The following is a 13,033-nucleotide window of genomic DNA, read 5'->3' on the forward strand; positions in this document are numbered from 1 at the left end:
ATGCTTGATTGAGCAGCGCCAGCTGGGTGGAAATATTTTCTGTTCCCGGAGTAAAGTGGGCTGGTTCGAGTAATTCTGTAGGCTCGAAAGCCTACTAACGAATCCCGTAGATCTGTTGATCTACCAGAAGAATCCTGTAGATCAGAGCCGGGACATGGGTGAGGCAAAGGAGGCACTTGCCTCAGGTGAACAATGGGAAAGGGCGGCAAATTGGTGAAAAATGAAAATGAATAACTTGCAAAAAAAAAAAAAAGCCAAATGTATCTTGCAATGTTCGTCAAATACGACGCTCTCGCTCAATACACTCGTTTCCTCCTGTGATATCGCCCTAGTAAGCGGTATGGTACGCGAGTTTGGGCATGGTCGTTGTACATTAATGTGCATTATTTGTGCAGTGTGCTGGTATGACAGTGAGCAGAAGGTATTATTTTAAATACGTTAAACTTAAGGTAAGTTTTCTATTATATAAATTTGTAAAAATGTTTCATTGCATGTTACATTATATTACGACTGCAATATTATTTTTCATTTTTATTTGCAATGTAATCAAAAGTGATTACATTACAAATATATACTTTTTCTTTTTCAGGTGAACTAATGGCGTCAAGAAAACCCAGTGGTGCTGAATATAGGAAAAGAAGAAAATTGAGAAATGAAACAAATCAACAGAGTGTAATACAGTTGCAAAGTTGGCTAGAAAAACCGAGTACTTCAAATACAAGCAGTTCACCCGATGGAGGCTCAAGAAAAGACGGTTGAATTTGAAGAAAACACTACCTTTGAAGATCAAGAGAAAGGAAGGGAAGTTGAAGAAGAAGAAATTGAAATACGAGAAAATTCGACAGAACAAGAAAAAGAGATATTTAATTCTATTAATATCAACGATCCTCCTTCATGGCCGCCTATTGCGGATAAGATCAGATGTGTTCTAATTGAACATGGACCAGAACAAGAAGAAGACGTAGATTTTAGGGAATCTGCTTCAGGGGATGGAGGGAGATTTTCAAAGGAATGGTTTTTTAAAAAATGTTCCATTGTAACTGGCTCATTTTTAAAAAAATATCTATGTCGATATTTTGTTTTCCATGTATCCTTTTTGGTAAAGGAGGTAAAACAGATTCTGCGATCTGCAATCAGAGCCGAGGATTTAAAGATTGGAAAAATCTAAATCGAATTTCCGATCATGAAAGTTCTGTATTTCATCGCGATGCTTATCTCCATTGGAAATGCTTTGAAAAGAAACTTAAAACTGATGGTTTTATAGATGATTTGTTGCAAAAATCAACACAGACAGAAAAGGAAAGATGGCGAAATTTACGTGTTGTGTTGGATGTAATTTTATTTTGGCAAAGAATAATTTACCTCTTAGAGATACGCAAGAAATTATTGGTAATCCGAATGCAGGAATTTTTCCAAACTTGATTGAATTAATAAGCCGATACAATATGACCATCGCAGAACATGTTGCTAATCTTAAGAAGGAGTCTGTTTCATACTCATCTAATAAGATTCAAGACGAACTTCTTTTACTCTTAGGGAACCATGCTCGAACTGAAATTCTTTCTAGAATTAAAGAATGAAAATACTTTTCCTTGATGTTTGACTGTACACCTGATGTATCGCATCAACAAATGTGCCAAATTATTCGATATGTAGTTATTAGGAACGATTCTATTACTATTGGAGAAAGCTTTATAGATTTTATAGCGAGGAAAGAAAAAACTGGTAGCGGTTTGGCCTATGAAATTGTCAATAAATTAGAAAAAGTTGGACTCGATATTCTAAACGTTAGAGGTCAAGAATATGACAATGGGGCGAACATGGAGGGTGTTTATAATGGAGTAGAGGCCATAATTTCTCAAAAAATGAACAAGCTATGTACATTCGTTGTGCGGCTCACAGCCTTGATTTGGTTTATAAAAATGCTGCTGCTTCAAATGTTAATATGATCACATTTTTCGGAATCGTTCAGACCTTATACGTTTTTGGTGAATTCAAAGACTATATGGAATAAACTAATGTCTGTATTAAAAACAACTTCAAAAGATCATACAGACACACGATGGGCCTCAAGAGCAAATGCCATCAAGGAATTGCACCAACAAATACGCCAAGTGTATAAGATATCAATTGATTTGAAAAATGAGTAATCATTGCAATGCCTTGAAATTAAAAGCATATTGAAACAAATAAGTTTTAAATTCTTATGGACGTTTACATGGAATTTTATATTACAAGAAGTTGATAAAATAAACAAAGCTTTGCAATCAAAAACGATAACTATAATTAAAGCTTCACGTTTAATGGAAGGATTATCTAATTCCTTGCAGCAAATGAGAGACACCTTATGGGAAAATTTGGCTTCAGAAATGGAATTGTCTACAGATTTTGAAAACAAACGAAGCCAAATTATTAAATTAGATGATCAACCTCAGCAATCAGTTCCTTATAATGATGAATATTTATTTATAGTAGAAATGAAAGGAGTAATAGATATTTTAATAACCCAACTTAGATGGAGATATGAAAAACGATATGGGATTTCGTCTGACTTCGAATTTTTAACAGGTGAAAAATTAAAGTCGATGGATACAGAAAATTTAAGAAAACCAGCTTGCGATTTATCACTTAAATATCCAAACGATATAAATTCTGTAGAATTATTATCAGAAATAATCAGATTCAAAAATCAGGCAATGACGTTAATTCCAGACCTTAGCTACAAGTTTAGATCTTTTAAAAACGATTCATGAACATAGTTTAGTTCAGTCCTATCCAAATTTAGAAGTCGCATTGAGAATAGTCCTAACACTACCTGTTACTGTAGCTTCTGGTGAAAGAGGCTTCAGTAAACTAAAAATTATCAAAACATATTTAAGATCGTCACTTGCTCAGGAAAAATTGTCAAATATGGCAATTTTATCAATCGAACAGGAATTCACAAAAGAAATTAATTTTGATAAAATAATTGATGAATTAGCTTCACTAAAAGGATGAAAAGGGAAACTTTAAAAAAAATATTCTATATTGGGCATTTATTTATATAAGTATTATTAATATTATTTTGCCTCTATTATTAAATTAAATTACTGAAAAATGTGTAATATTCTAATTCATCTCATGTGTAATACTTATTTTGTTTTTCTTTTGTTAAGGTTGGTGCTATTTTATTTTTGATATGTGTAATTTTAGGTTCCTACTACTATTGTACTATTACTGCGTTCTGTGAATTTTTTATTATTAATTTACAAATTTATTTTGTTCCCAAAATCATTTATTTATTTATTTTTATTTAATATTTATTAGAAATAAAAAACTATATACATAGGGGCGAAAATTTATTCTCCTGCCTCAGGTGAAAATACCTCTAGGCCTCTGCTATAGATACACACGAGTGTCTACTAGCAAAACAATGCATATCTAAAAACACCTAGTGTTAGGGAGGGAGTGTCGTTTTCTCACTTTGCCCCAACTCTAATTCCAACCTCCCTAAGAAATACAGTATTACAGTATCCACCGGTGGTTCTCGTTGCAAGTGGGACCTAAATAGCCATTAGTCTCGTGCAGAGGGGTGAATGTAAGTTTCGAGTTTGCGGTTCGCCAAGTGGTGTTTTGATTTTACTCGCATCTTTATTTTCTGACTTAATTTAGAGATCATTTAAGATTTTAACACCTTGAAGTTTTTAGTTTTTTGGCGCTTTACGTTTTTCTACGAAGGATAATTCACTTAAGCCTATTACTAATTATTTTAAAGAAATAACAATAGTACTGGAATATTAGAAATTAAATGGAATACCTTTGATAAAATATGCAAGCACGAAATCTAATCTGCTAGTCACGTGATGTCTGAATTGCAGCAGAAGCACGAAATGATCTACAAAGAGAAGTTTTTTACTTCCACAAGGTTTGCTGAAAATAAAATCTCCAAATATCGATTAAAAAGTTGTGTAATCAGTAAGAAATAAACGGGAAAATAATCCAACAAGCAATGGAGTTTAAACACTAAAGAAAAAGAATTTAAAAAAATGAAATTACGAAGTCAGTCAATTGAGTCAACCAGGGTTTTCATAAATGTGTAAGAAGACAAATTTTAATTTATGTGTATATGAAGCAAGTGATGGAATAGTTAAGATCAAGAATTGAATCACTAATAAAGAAAGGAAAACTCACAGAAAAATTAAAAATGAAGAACATTATTGAAAAATGATAAGATCAGAAATGACGAGATTTACAAAACAGAGTGCCTTATCACAAGAAATGGATAACAAACACGAAAAAGAAATGGATAAGCACATGTTAACAGAATGAAAAAAGATAGAATGAAAAACGAATTCAGGTTCTCAGATGGTTTAGACGATTTCCTTTGTTTAGAAAGATTTGGGTTCGGATCCCTCTAAGTCGCGAACTTTCTGTCCATCACTAGAAGGACAGCCACATTTGAAAGAGTGAACAGTAAGAAAAAAATGCATCCTAACTAAGAGTTTTATTGGTTTCATAAGACGGTGTTGTTGTTGTTCGTAAGGGCTTCACTTAATGACGCTTGTGTCATAATAAGCGAATAGACGAAGAAAAATGGAACTCCAGCGCCAAGACTAGTTGGAAAACCACGAAGAATGTGAGGACACAACAGCAGTTGGGTATAACACAGTGGCAACTTGGATGAAGGTCCTGCTGGTGGCGATGCAACTTCACAGCGATGATTCTTAGATTTCAAAGTCCATCCTCAGTCCCACTTTCTTTTCATCTCGGGATTTATGAGAGTATACATGTGATATCGATGGACTGGAGAGCAGAATCTTGCTTTATGTTAAACTAACTGATTGTAATGAGTTGAAATGCCTGTGAAAGTACCTTCCATTGAGGTCCTTACTGGCTGTTAACTGATTATGCAACAGAGAATAATTAAACTGAAGGATTGAGCCACTTTGGCAAACCCCTGCCGCGTTCACTACGTGCTGCATTGCAAACTAAAGGTGAATCATGGCATGCTAGATACTTTACGTATCAAGGCGTTTTCTTTATGATCTGATATTTTACGACACTGTGTGTGTGTGTGTGTGTGTGCGCGCGTATGTGTGTGTGTTATTTAAATTAAACACAAAACACAGATTTCAATAAGTAAATCTTGGTTAACTTTCAGGTATTTATTTCAGAACAAAATTCAAAGTAAGAGAAAATCCAGCAACACATTTCCAAAGTGAATTGTTTGATTTTTCTTCTGAGAACAAGACGTGATCCGCCTCTCTCTAGATGGGTTGACATTCGAAGCTGTGAGAATTTTCTCGAACTACTTGATCCTTGGTAATATCGCTTACTTTGATGTTACTTAATGTTTTCGAAAATGCTAAGTATTCATCAGTCAGTAATCTTGACAAGTATTTAGAGGCATTTAAACAACTTTCTGCTTCACCAAGATATTGGTAAGCTTTGGAAAATAAAAATATATTATTCAATAATCTTTTATTTCCGGTCAACAACAACAACAACAACAACAACACACACACACACACACACACACACACACACACACACACACACACACAGAGAGAGAGAGAGAGAGAGAGAGCTGCATCAATGAATTACCTGAAAGTGCCATAGCAGTATCAAATTCTTTCCTAAAAATCTCGAGAACTTTTCTGGCTCCTTTTTCTCCCTAGATAGAAAGAAAGATGTAAAATGTAGATGGTTTCAAAGTTTTCTACAAAACGGATGTATACACAACTGGGATACAGCAGTGTAAAATCCTTAAATGAAAAGAAAAACCTGATAGTTTAGGAGGCTCAATGAATGCTTTGCAATGGATTACGGTGATGGAAATGCGATCTTATTCCTAACAGAACTGAGCTGCATAATAATTATGTCAGTAGTAGTATGGGTGGCACTTTGAACAAGATCAAGTTGTAGATAAAGAGAAGTGACGTCTTTGGCTGATTAGATCAGTGCCGTCATTCTCTTGGTTCGAGTATGGAATTCTGGGTGATGGATTAGAGATAAGATAAGGATAAATGACAATCTTAGAAAAAATCAAGCTGCTACCTAATGACAAGAACACGTGAATGTAAACAAAATTGTGTAAATTTTGTGTAAATTTTTGTGTGACATTCTCTTGACACTAAACTATAAATTCCTGTAGTCTAAATTAGAGATGAAATATCACACACCGTTAAAATACCAAATTCGTGCTGCCGTCTGTTCACCCTACATTGAAATTAATGCAGGGAATGGAAAAGAAATGTGGGTGTGTGTTTGTGGGTAGTGGTGGGGACACCACTGCTATCTAGTAATTATTTCAGAAAATGTCTAACTACTACCTAATGAGAAACCCATAATTCCAATCTCTAATCATTACCCGTAATGTCACACTCGAACCAAAGGCTCACCTCGTGTCACTGACCGACGGCGGCATATCGCAGAATTCCACGCTCTGACCATTACCCAGAATTCCATGCCCGAACCATAAGAGACGTTATTGGCAAGCGGCTTACAAGACCATCACCCAGAATTCCATACACGAACCAAAAAACACAACGTGACGTCACAGAGAGATGTGATCCTTGTCTTATCTCTGACCATCACCAACAATCCCATACGCGAACCATAAGAATGACGTCACTGGTCTAATCAGCCGATGACGTCAGCTACTCCTTATCTTATCTACATCTTGATCTTGTTCAAAGTGCCACCCATACGACTTATGTCTAATTGTAATTGCCCGCACATGTAAAAGGAATTGGACTTATTCTTCAGCGCTATGATTTCCTATCTAAGGACTTCTTACTCAAAATGTATCCGCTTCAGTAAGGATTATTGCTGAATGCATCGTTCACTGCATTTTAAATGAGTGCAAGCACATGTACAAATACTGATTGATAATTTAAGACGCATTTGTTCAATTTTCTGATTTCAAGTAGTTTTGAAGACGCAGTGCAGCGTCATGGAATAGCAGAAATCCTTCGACGACTTTCACAGTTGCTGAATAATAAAAAAAAAATACAATAATTTCGGTTTACACTAATGCTTACACCATTTGCAAGTCCTGATAGGTTTGGTCTGCCAATAAACACAGCTTTCGCTCCCATTGCCAAAGCCTTAAATATGTCGGATCCATTCCGAATCCCTCCATCCACATAAACCTCGACGTCCGTATCTTTCACGGCATTAACAACTTCAGAAAGCACTTCGATCTGGAAAGAAAAACCAAGATTAGTTCTTCAAAATTTAAATCTAAAATTAAAAAAAAAAACCGGCAAACTTATGCCATTTTCTTTAAATTGTAGAGCGAACGCCATCTTCCGATTAAAAATAATTCTCTTCAAATTTCTCTGTTTTTTTAATTGAAATTCTAATGAAAGTGAAGGTCAGTTATTTAAAAAAAAATTAAAAACAAGAAATTATATTTTATATTTTATATACGTACTTAGATTCACATATTATACGTAAAAAATCTAATTATGTATATTTATATACTTGGATTTCATAAGAAATTAAAGCAATTTTTATAAAATCGAATTATGAATAAATAAAAATAAAATGTGGTTATATTTACATTTCTGGAATAGAATTCATTTAAAAATATCGAATGGGAGGATTGATGATTCCACTAGTCTAAGAGAAAGCAACTTACCGTAGCTGGAACACCATCAAGCTGTCGACCTCCGTGGTTAGACACAATGATAGCCGCTGCTCCATTTTGTGCAGCTAACTTGGCGTCTTCGGCTAGATGAGAAGAAAACAAAACATTACACGAGATTGTACTAAGGTTGTGAGGCTAGAGTACTGTGTCTATTAACTGCACGCGTTCGCCCTGTCACCACCGCATAAAACCTGCAAAGTGGCCTTTAGTTGCAACGACCTATTATAAAACTCATCCTAGATGAGGCTTAAATACTGAGTGTGTGCGTCTGTTTCTTTATTCAGCACCAAAACACGTGGTTAACTAATCATTACCCATTAAAAGAGCTTTGTTTATTTACTGGCAACAAATTATTACTAAGAATTTTGATTATTGAAAAATTTATATTAATTAAAATTAATTAAAATCAATATTGAATATTACAAGATAAATAATACGTAAAATATATTTTTATGTATTTATTTATTGTGATTAAATTTTGAAAACTTTTGAAAAAATAGAAATCCTTCAAAATTTTGACCCTTTTATCTCATTACGAGAGTTTTTCCCTTATTTTTATATTTATTTTGATTTTTTTTTTTCTGAAGATGAGAGTGACCCACCAAGAAATTCTACTTTTCGTGCTGGAGAGATCAGGAGTTCTCAGTAGAAAAAAGCTCTGCGCGGGGGGGGGGGGAAGTCCTTAATGAAGTTTCAAAACAGGACTCAATAGCTAAGATTATAGCACTTCCTGCTGGCAACAAATACAACTCGCTCATGCCAAATACTGTAAATTCAAATTTAATTTGTTTATTATGCAGTAGATGGCAGCACTAATAGACGCCTCGCATGAAGATTATTTATTTATTATTATTTGGAGATATCTTCTCTAGATATGTGTGCAATAATTTTCCGCTCTTTTCCTTCCTATTCTAATATTTAATATAATTAAAATACAATATGTTTGTAAATGAAATTTCATTTAACTTAAACACGAAAGATTTAATATTGAATACGACAAAATAAATAAAAAGAAAATATATTTTTATGTAATTTGACCCTGTGCTTCATATCAAATTCAAAGATAAAATTGAATTAGCGGAGAAAAACTCACCAAACAGATCACTGCTCCATTAACAGAAAGCACCTCCACCACAACTGTCCCAATCCCCAACCGTTTACCAGAAGACATTTTAATCTGAAAAACAAACAAAGCAAGGAAAATATTCCATAATATGCGTGCACAACACAAGACAAGGAAATCCCTACCAAACTAAATCAGTCAGTTAGAGAAGCTCTAATTACACAGAGAGAAACAATGGGAGAATAAGTTGACTTCTATATCACATACTGACTCACTCCATCTGGAGTCTCTTAAGGGGTCTCAGAGGCAGAAGTATACCAGTTCCCCCCCCCCCCTTCAAACAGATCTGGGCCCTGCATATGCGGAAGCCATTGCTACGAACCTAGAAAAGCGATGCACACCAGCATATGAAAACCTAAACTTCAACCACATATATAAATTCATCGCCATGTCAGATACTTTAGAAAAGTTCTCCACACCTTTATGTAAGGCAAATCTGATTGGCATGCTATGGCACGTGCACTGAATGAACAGCGTTCGATTAGACTACTCAGTGACTGCAGTTGCGACGTTTTCAGTTACATCAGGAATTTTAGATTTACTCCGTATCCATCTGTTCATATTGGCGAATCATGCGTCGAACTGTATTAGCTGTAACTGCACCTATTTTGCGAAGCTCGACGTCCATACTCGCGAAGTGCTGCTTTTCCCGTTCCGATAGCAACACTTTATCAGCAAGACACGTTCAGGCAAATTGAAACCCATCGCGCAACTCGAATGGCTAGAATGAGTCTCACTCCTTCACTTATACAGTCTTATGTGGAATAGAAAATTCACTATATTTTCTCGCTCACAGCTCCATATTTCTCCTATCGTTCGTTTTTTTCAGCTAAATTTGTATTGTCAAAATCTCTTCCCATTATATATAAATCGTTCAAATCATCCTATAATATAATTCAGCAGGCGGAAAGTTATTTTTATGGACTTGGAACAGTCGTTCATATCATTCGCTTTATGGGAACTGTAAAACCAACAAAGCATTTGCGAAGACAGAACCCTGAATTAAGACTAACTTCATCCGTAGTAGAACACGCCCAATGTGTACTGCAGAGCCCAACGCTGATATTTTAGTCCATTTGTGCATAGGTTGTGTAAACCAGAATGTTAACGTTTTGATAAAGAAAAAAAAAAGATCATGACATCAGGGATTTAGAAAAGGGAATACTTGTTGGAGTTCTAGTGTGGTGCACACCTGATTCAGTGGGTATTGCCTAGTTTCAGCAATAAACCGCAAAGGAGTGCGAATCGTAAGGGTATAGTGCTGCTTCTTACCAGTAGGTGGTATCACTGCATGATTTTTTCTAACTAGAATTATTACCCCTGTTACTTATTGATTACTATATGATTGGTTTGAACTACGAGAAACGTTCACTTTGCTTTATTCTGAGACCTTAAGTTTCTGAGTAAGAAACTATCTTTCTACTTTGATACAAAGTAAGGAATAACCAAAGATACGAACACCTCAGAAAACCAACTATCGTCATTCTTGGTTCTATGAGGCTGTTTAGTTCTCTGGACGTACCAAGTGCCCTTGGATAATTTTTGGATGAGGAGGTTACGCTTATGCTTATAAGTATACACGTACTTTAAACTGCACGCGTTGTCCTGGCCAGTTTGCCTGATTGAGGGATGAAAATAATTGAATTGGCGAGAGTTAAAATCTCTTTTACTTGTGTGCAGACCGATAACATGCTTTCAGTTGCAAAGCTTAAAGGTCATTCGTCTTCTTGATGGATTCCAACGTAGGTCCTCCGAACGAAGAGCTTCATCGAAATGTGCTGATCTAAGAAGGCTCCAGGACAACTAAATACAAGTAATGATCATTATTGAAAAGACACTCGAAACTTCTACATCCGGGATAAATTGAACAAACTATCATTTAAAACCCGAAATCTTTCAAACTGCAGTATTCTATAATCAGTCGCTGTATGTAAGTTTGTAGCATCTATGGCGGATTAATTAACTGCTACGACCCAAACTTCCTTCGGTTTTGTTTGTGGATAAATCAATCAACTTACCCAACAAATTGTTATACGTTGTTTTCGCTTGTTTTTCGTTTTTTTCCCTGTACCTTAGTTTCCTGTATAAAATGCTTTCCTGTACAGAATGCGAAGGCATCGAAAGGTTCGTTTGTATTAAGGTTTGCTAAATAAATTAAATATAGAAATTTTCATTCCTCAAATACAGAATATAATCTTAATGGATTTTTTATGCGATTCCCATTCGCGGAAGGTTATCAGTAAATCTACAGCACATTTTTACCGTAGTTGGACTAAGGAAATGTTTTCTCCATTTTTAATCGATTTTATATATTTTTGTAATTTTTTATTTATTTTCATGTAGTCTGGAAACCCTACTCTAGAAGCCAAACTTGGAACATTTCAAGCCACTTCAGGCCTCCAATAAGCAGGGTGATGGTCTCACATCCTGCAATGAAATTCATTTCCAATCTGAAGACAATCACAAACATACATACTTACGGTTAGATCCGAACCCGCAACCTGGTTGTAGAGCGCGTATGCCAGCTACTCGGCCAACCAGACCGGCAAATGGAATATTATATTATGTTAAATGTTATGCAATTGTTAGTCCTGGTAGAGTTAGCAAGTCTGTCTAGGATGCGAAGATACTGTATTATGTCTTTTCAACTGAAGGTGAGTTGACTGGTTTCAAGCGGATGTATTAGGTTTTCGCCATGAAACTCGGGATTTGCCTCTCAAAGCGTGTGTCATTATGACACACGCAGTTATCCGATATAATGCATTGACAGAGCGAAAGCCCACAACTCCAAATAAACCTAACTGTCCACAGCATGCTGGTCAGAGAGACAGTACATTATTCTATCTGTCAAGTGGTTAGAACTGGTTGGTCGCATGAGCAGGCATATGCCATATTTTCAGATGATTCTTTAAACTCTTTCAAATATACTGAATTAATTGTGGATTATTCTAGAAGTATAAATGAGAGAAATACAAGAAAAATACAAAGTGCAAATACAAGATTTGCAAACTGTTAACTGTTAACTTCTGTGGCTTGATGAACCTCAATCCCATGGATTATTATTCCTCCATCGCTAGGAAATAGATTTGTATTAAAGATTAACGAGGACTTGGATCACCCTATTCAGGGCGGTGCGGAAGCGCCTGAACCGAAAGCAGTGCAACTTTCTGGTTCAGGCTTAGAAAATTCCTCAATGAGTTGATTTGAATAAGTAGTGTTACGGAGCAACGAGAAAATATCTGGGATATCAGCAACGATATGCAGGAGAGCGTGTCACTTGTTGATCACGGAAAAGATGACTTGGGTGCTCCTGAGGAATTTGTTGGTGTCGTCTTGGATAGGGTTCGTTTTGCTAAAGGCTGTTAACATCTCTCCTAGTGAGGCAGCAAGAATCAGTGCAGAGGTTCGGCTATAAGCTGCCGAGGCTCCGGGTAAAATTCGCGGGGAAACCGTAGAAGCGAAAGTTTTATCGGGTGTAACATCCCGCGCTTTGAAATTTGGCGAAGGTTTCATGGCTTGATTCTGAGTGGGCGGGGCTAACGCCGCTCTTGTCTTCTGTAGGTTAGAAGGGTGAATTGAGCAGCCCTTATAGTTGGCTGGATGGGGGCCACCACAATTCGCACATTTAGCAGGTGTAGACCGTGATTTTGTGCAAGTGTGCGAGGGATGGCTGTCCCCACACTTTATGCACTTGTAATCTGCTTTACATAACTTTTGTGCATGCCCAAATTTTTGGCAGCGGTGGCATTGACCGGCGGATGCCTTTCTTCTGAGTGGTTCGGTCTTGATGAATAAGCTGCAGACTATAGTAAGGTCGTAAATTTCTCTCTGATCTTTACTGATCTCCACTAAGACCAGAGGCATGGGGCGCTTGTCTGCGCGGTACATGCGCGAGATCTTAATTGGTTCAAGGCCTTGTGATCTGAGGTCAGTAGCTATTTCATCAGATGTAATGGTTTCTGCCAGAAACCATTATCCTCTGATGACTACTTTTAGGTTTGTTTCACTCTTGAGTTGAAATGTGTGATATGGGACATTCAGTTCGTCCATAAGTCTGGTGATCTGGCGGAAGTCCAACTTCTGGTTGAATCCGGATTCCGTCATCTGTGTTCTTAGCTGATATAAATTTGATGTTGCTGTTCTTCATTGTCTCCGCGATTGATGACTATTTTTCTTTCGGTCTTAGAATAACTGGAGGAATCCTCTCTTTGGGCTGTGTCCCTGAGTACATCGTTCTTTCTTCAACAGGTTGTGCTGTTGTGTCCATTGGAGCTGTA

Source organism: Typopeltis vanoorti, chromosome 17 (assembly GCF_054136105.1).
Source record: "Typopeltis vanoorti isolate ZY-2024b chromosome 17, IOZ_Tvanoo_1.0, whole genome shotgun sequence".
NCBI lineage: Eukaryota > Metazoa > Arthropoda > Arachnida > Uropygi > Thelyphonidae > Typopeltis > Typopeltis vanoorti.